Source organism: Papilio xuthus, unplaced genomic scaffold (genome assembly GCF_000836235.2).
Source record: "Papilio xuthus unplaced genomic scaffold, Pxut_1.1 DF827777.1, whole genome shotgun sequence".
In the NCBI taxonomy this organism is placed as follows: Eukaryota; Metazoa; Arthropoda; class Insecta; order Lepidoptera; family Papilionidae; genus Papilio; species Papilio xuthus.
This window is the reverse complement of record NW_013530872.1, coordinates 249712-256427: the sequence shown is the minus strand read 5'-3', so window position 1 is coordinate 256427 and position 6716 is coordinate 249712. Positions and strand designations below refer to the sequence as shown.

Here is a 6716-nt window from a genome sequence, read left to right as displayed (position 1 = left end):
TCTTTAAATTGAAGCAAGAAAAAAGTCTGCGTTAATGACTATGGTTTATCATGTTTCTTTGTTTTTAACTACCCTTTTCTTGTATGTAGTTACGATATTAAAAATTCATCCAATAGTAATAAAACCTCAAATATACAAATGAATAATTTATTTATTAGAGTTTTCTCCACATATAACTATATTGAATAAAAGCAAATATTACGTGCTATACTTGTATTAACACTAAGTTAAGTATAAGTTATAATACTTAGCTTAATGTTGGCAACAAGGGATCGTATACCCTCAGGTAAATTTAATTTAAGGGTTGGAGCAATTGGCGGCGACGTATATCGGGTCGTATTAACACATCGTAAATTCAACCCTTAAGCACCTTGCTAATAATTAAGATAGTTGGGCCCTTTTGAATCGCTCGCTCAATTAAGCAATTCAACTACTATTGAGGTCGGCTTAAGTAACGGGTTAGGGCACCTTTGTCAACAAGCGAGACCTTAAATGAACTACTGATATTGGACAATGGCACTGATTAAATATATCACTTATTGTTGCTCTACACGTTTTTTGTGTTGTTTAAAATTATATCTTTCTAGCTGTCACCCGCGATTCTGTCCGCGGAATTAACAGAAACTTAATTAGTAGCCTATGTGTTCTTCGAGACTTCGAGACAACCATTTTGAAGGTACCTTCTAATAAACATCCTTCCATCCATACATTCAAACATTCGCATTTATAATATTACTAAGATTTATCATCAATTTGTATATTATAGAAAAACACTTGTATAATTCAGTCATATTTACAAAAAAAATACTTGAATAAAATATTTACTGCATAAAAGTAAAGTTTTTGATTGACCTTGAGTTTTTATCTAGAGGATATCGATTGATTTTATTACATTAAGGACGGTTTGTTACTTCTAATGTTATTATAAGTTTAATCTCTATGTACAAGCTTGTCCTACGTAGAATATAAATGACGTTTCAACTAAGTTGTTAAGCAAATATTACAGTTTCTCCGCTAGATGTCGCGACTACGCAGTCGAGTTTAAGTGAGTCGTATGGCGCATGTTTTGTTATCTTAACGCTAATAGTGTGTCATACACCTTACACATAAAACCACTCGTTATCGGCCTATCTTTAGTCGGCAAGACGCTCCACACGTCGTAGAAGGCTTACGAGGGGGTGGGACCAGGGGGAGGGGGGGAGAGAAATGTTAAAGATTATTGTTTGGAGTTAGCGAGGTGTAATTTAATTCAAAGACGTCCTACCTCTCTCTTAACGATGTTTGTTAGGATTGATAGTGATGTGTTATACGATATCGATAAATTAAATCAATTTTTTAAGCAAGGCACAACACACTTTGATACCGCATTTGTACTGCTAAATATTGTCATTTCTAATTACTTACATATGTCTTGGTAGGAACATCAATATTGTTATTACAAGACTGTCTTACATCCTTAGTGGTACTAGATAAGATAGGGACAGCAATTGTTTTAAAATATAAGCACAAAAAATAATTTATATTCTAAAAATTATTAATTGTTACGATATGTAGCATTTTCGCATTCTGATTTTTCGTGGGATTCATTAAATATTTTTGTATTTTTATCCTTATTTATCGATGTTAGATTGTTGAAGTGAGTGACATCCCTAGTCAAGGTGGTGTTTATTAATCCTATATGTTAAGATTTTAATTGCGGGCATCAAGTGGCTTTGTATGTGAATAAGTCGCGGGGTAGTACCGGGGCGGGGGCGAGAGCGGGGGAGCAAGGGTTGTCTTTGTTTTATCTGCGCCGCGCCGCGTGCGGTAATTGCGTGGAGCTTGTCGATTATGCCTCGCTACTTAATCTTAAGAAATTTGTTTTTGAAATCAAATTGAGAAGATAGTAAATTGACAGTATAGAAACGTATATTAAGTTGATATCGTTCTTGCACGGAAAATGAGGACGGGATATTAATTAAATGATTCATCAGATTTGTGTTGCTTATGGAAACATCTATGATCAGAACCAGATTATTGTTTATATCTTCCATTCTGTTCTTTTATATTCTATGAAGTTATGTGACGTTATTGTTCTTGTAATAGGTGGCTTTATCAAAAGTTATAATATAATATGTTAACATATGTTAGCTACAGTTACAGTTTTGCCTTACATTTTCTATCAATTATTTTTTCATATAATGCACATGACTTTGTTAACCTGACACACATAAAACCTTTAATTTAGACGTTTCTTGTAAAAATGTAACAGCTTTCAGGTTCTGACGATTGTCAGTATTTGGGATTATTTGATAATTTTGCGTCTAGCAACTCCTACCATGGGATATCATAACTGTTTAACTCTCATTTTTGCAGTTGAAGTGACGGCATCTTTATAAATTCAATGAAAAAATGTCTTAATATCTTTATTTTTCTTTAAAAATAAATAGTTTTCCCCTCACTATTATCGTACCGTTTTATTTACTAGAGCCCACCTTAAAGATTGCCAGATAGAATATAACAATGATTTACGATCTGTTTTTTTATCGCGATAAATAGTTGTCTTAGAGGTCGTAGGGCGGCTTGCCTTCATTTTTCCAAAGGTGGATATTGCTTGCCCTTTTTTGCTGATAAAGAAATGACGAATGAAGTGGATGCGGGATCGGTTATGGGCGCGAGCTGCGACTGCTGGATTTATGGGGTGATTTATTATTGTTGCGGTCCACCACTCGGTTAAATTGCAATCTATGGGTTTCTGAAACAGGAGCCGAAAAGGTATTTTCTTTTCCCTGTCTCCTGCTCAAGTGGGCACCAGTTTTTTCGTGAATGCGCGAATGGCGGCATGATTTATTGTGCGCGTGGGTATCTAGTAAGATCGATTTAAATTATGAAGCGATTACTATATCTATGTAAGCAGTAATATTCATATTTACGTTTATGTTTTTAAATTATTTAAACTTTCGTGAGACATTATACTAAACTGATATATAAACACGGCTAAACACTCACGTATATTCGTCCGGTGGCGGCACCGACTAGTTTCGAGCCCATCGGGGGCCCTTCATCAGGATCAGTGAGTGAGCGACGGGCCGCGTCCTCGAAATAATACCAGTACCACTCATCCTGATGAAGATCCCCCGATGGGCTCGAAACTAGTCGGTGCCGCCACCGGACGAATATACGTGAGTGTTTAGCCGTGTTTATATATCAGTTTATGTTTTTATTAAGATACATCTACTTACGTGGTTACAGTTCATATACAATACAGATTATATAAGAGGGGGCTCATTAAAAACTTATCCAACTAAGGCCGTGCTTGTGGCAGACTTCGACACAATAGGGAGAGGTGAGGTTGCTGTACAGCATGTTCTAATTTACTTTACTTTCTTAGGTTACAGTGATATAACGTTATGTAAAGTTTCATTGAATTCCTACTCTATAGCGTGGTGCATGGTGTTTTTTATGCAAAATATATTGAAAAATACACAGCTTAGTGGATTATCAAATAAGTTGTATGACTTATAACATGTCAGTTAAATGGTGTTGCTAGTACAACACTTAAAACAACATCACTTTTATAACATTAATGTGTACTCAGAATTTACAAAAGTCGTATATTAATTGCAGGCTACGTTTTTTTAACTCTTAATGAGCGTAATATAACTGTTATTAAATTAAAGGTACGTTAAAAAGGTACATGCTGTATATTCAAAAAGGTAACAACCTTAAGTAAGCATGTTTTGTCTCTTAGTTAAATCTTTGTTCGCGGTGATCCGACAGAAGTGGCGCCCCCTCGCCGCTGCCTCATGCCTCCTGACCTCCTCCCCGCCTTCCTGTCACTTGTGACATCAAACGTGCTTCATAGTGACAGGAAGCTAACCGCCTATTGTTGAATTTGTTAACGCCTAATGAGACAATGATAGAGATCTCTTGCAAAAGTTAGATGAAATGATTTAAGTAGTTTGAAAAGTGCTATTGTAATTAATATAGTAATTCGTTGCCAATAGCAATAGTAAACTGTGGTGTGGCTAATCGTTACAAATTAGGGTAAAACAATAAGTAACTGTTGCGGCAAGTAATGCGCGATATTAGCAATACTCGAACTAAATTAAAGCCATGTCAGTGTAAATGTAAACTGTTAACTTAAATACTTTATGATAAGCTGAAGTGTATTTCGTGAAAGTAATTGAAAACTAACGAAAGATGTTCAGTAGCCTAGTAGTTCAACGAATTAATTGGAAAGATCCACAGCTCCCGTCGACAGATTATCTAAAACAAAAAGCACACTTAACAACATTTTCTTCAACAGATAATATTTTTTCCATGTTCCTGGACTAATTAATTAAATAATATTCAAGAAAATAAATATTAAACTATTAGAATTAATGTGATTATGTAAATCTAAACCAACTTACTCTTCCTATTTTTGCCTACTAATATGAATTTTTATTCAACTTAAGTTCGTGGTAAAATGCTTACATATTAGAACGCAATCACGACCTAATTAACGAACGCCTGAAAGCACGCACTAATTTGATCCGGTTTTTATTAAAAAATTTAATGACGTGACGCTTTTCAACGTCTATTATTAGGGCTTGCGTACAATTAACTACCCTAATACTGCGATTGGTATCAAATTCTATATTCATAATAAAGTTACTAAGAGAAAATAATTATAGTTAGGATATTACTACAAATTGGTCAAGGGTTGTCATTACCTTAAGAGTCTTTTTATCAAAACAATTGGCAAAAATATACAAACGTACAGTGGACCAATAAATATTAAGAATTATTTTTAATAAATTTTATGAAATTCATTTTTAATCTCCCGCATACTTTTATACCTTTACAAAGTAGTGGTTGTAGATAAAATAAATAAATTGTGATAGTTTGGAACAGCCCTTACGTTTTAGTAATTTAGAAATAATAGGTTTGAAGTTTAATTTTAAATTACATACGAATTTTAATTAAAAGATTATATAAGATTAATTGGTTTTTAATTCATAATTAGAGACGCCTTAGGTTCTTATTATATAGATTGAGTTTTGTGGAGGCATCTTAGACTGCGGACGTGACAAGAGGCAATATGAAGTGGTCAATAATGGTGTTAGTCGCTCTGGCAGCGATGTGCACAGCTGATGATGTACCTCCTTCTGTCACTTTTGCCGGCCCCGCGGCTCATGTCTCAGGTATCAACTAAGTAAATACTTTTTTGTTTTGTTTCATTGTTCGTACGTCTTTTGTCAATGCAGTTTAAAATATAAATAAAACAAAATATTTTCTCTTAGCGCCTGTTAAGATGACGACGTGTAGCAGGCCCGAGGAATGCTCAACGGCATGCGAGATGCAATGTCCCGCTGCTAACGTCGCAAACTGCATCAACGGCCAATGCAACTGTGGCATATAAATATTGCCATAAGTTATCTTATGTAATAAATATTTCAGATTAATTGTACAGTTTTATTTCTATAACCATTTTAGCCACAATATAAGGCGATTCATGAGTTTTGAGTATCCAGTGCTATGGGATGTTACGACTCTCTACGTTATTAAAATTCATAATTGTATTACGTCTCAGTTAATTCAATCGTCGAATTAATTTTAACGCTTTGTTGATATGGTGAATGTAACAGCATTTATATCAACGTTATTATGCGATAACGGGCAGTAACGAGGCGTGGCGAATCTCTTCGCGTATCTAATTGCATTGAGCTGATATTTTTGTATTTAAGCACTGACGACGTCTCTCAACTAGCATATTCTCCAAGGCAAATAAACGGTGAATAATGAAGATCCTCGTCCTCTTCTCCATGTTGATGGCAGTCGCGTTCGCCGCGAACTACGGAGCTCCCGTCCCGCTGCACCACTCCGATGCAGTTCCATTGCATGCTGCCTGTAAGAATTTACTTTGAACATTTATTTTTTCAGTGTTTGATGAAAAGAGTTATATCTCCTATGAGGTCTCATATGCTCCTAACGAAACGTAACACTTTTCATCAATTTATTTAACATAATTTTAATTCCTATACAACTTTATGCTTCCTTGTTTTTTTCTTTTACATTAATTAGTATTGACATATATTTTTTTGTACAATCTCACGTAAGTAACCCTTACCGTACCTATTTTTATTAAAAGTATGCTTCACCAAACTCTTATTGTACCTCAGAGAGTTTCTAGGGTCCTATATTAGGTTTAACATCAAATGAATTTTGACTTAATAAAGAGTATATAACATTTATATATATATTTTTAGCATCCGGAGGATCGACGGGGGCATATTGTTACGATTCGTACCAATGCGTTAGCAGTTGCTTGGCGTCCTGCTCTGAGGCTCTCACTGCTAGGTGTATAGAACGCCAGTGTTATTGCGGTGTTTGAAAATATGCCTGTACATATTGATTTAATGTGAACATTATAAAATGTGATTAGAAAAAATCAAAAATTTTACAACTAATTGATTTCAAATAAAATTTATGTACACACAACAAATTGTTTCAATGGTTTTTCTTCGTAGCATTTCTCTTTCTTCTTTCGTTTTAACCATGCCGATCAGTTATGTTCATGATAGGCTGATACTAAAGTTGTATTTCTCTCGTTAACTTTGTCCCAACGGTGTAATACTTAATTTGAATGATTTCATATTTAACACATTTGTTTTTATTTTAGCATCCGGCTTGGGCATCCCCTGCATTACTCCTTATGAATGCATGCCCGTGTGTGCCACGTTGTGCCGAAC

The 6716-nt window shown here is 34.8% G+C and overlaps 1 long non-coding RNA gene across 1 annotated transcript; it reads left to right on the top strand.

Annotated features, from left to right (window-relative positions):
* Nucleotides 1-5019: 5019 nt before the first annotated feature.
* Nucleotides 5020-6428, top strand: LOC106115717 (uncharacterized). The gene is made up of 3 exons (XR_001227769.1): nt 5020-5168; nt 5712-5874; nt 6234-6428. It is a non-coding gene; the product is annotated as an uncharacterized LOC106115717 (long non-coding RNA).
* The last annotated feature ends 288 nt before the right edge of the window (nt 6429-6716 follow it).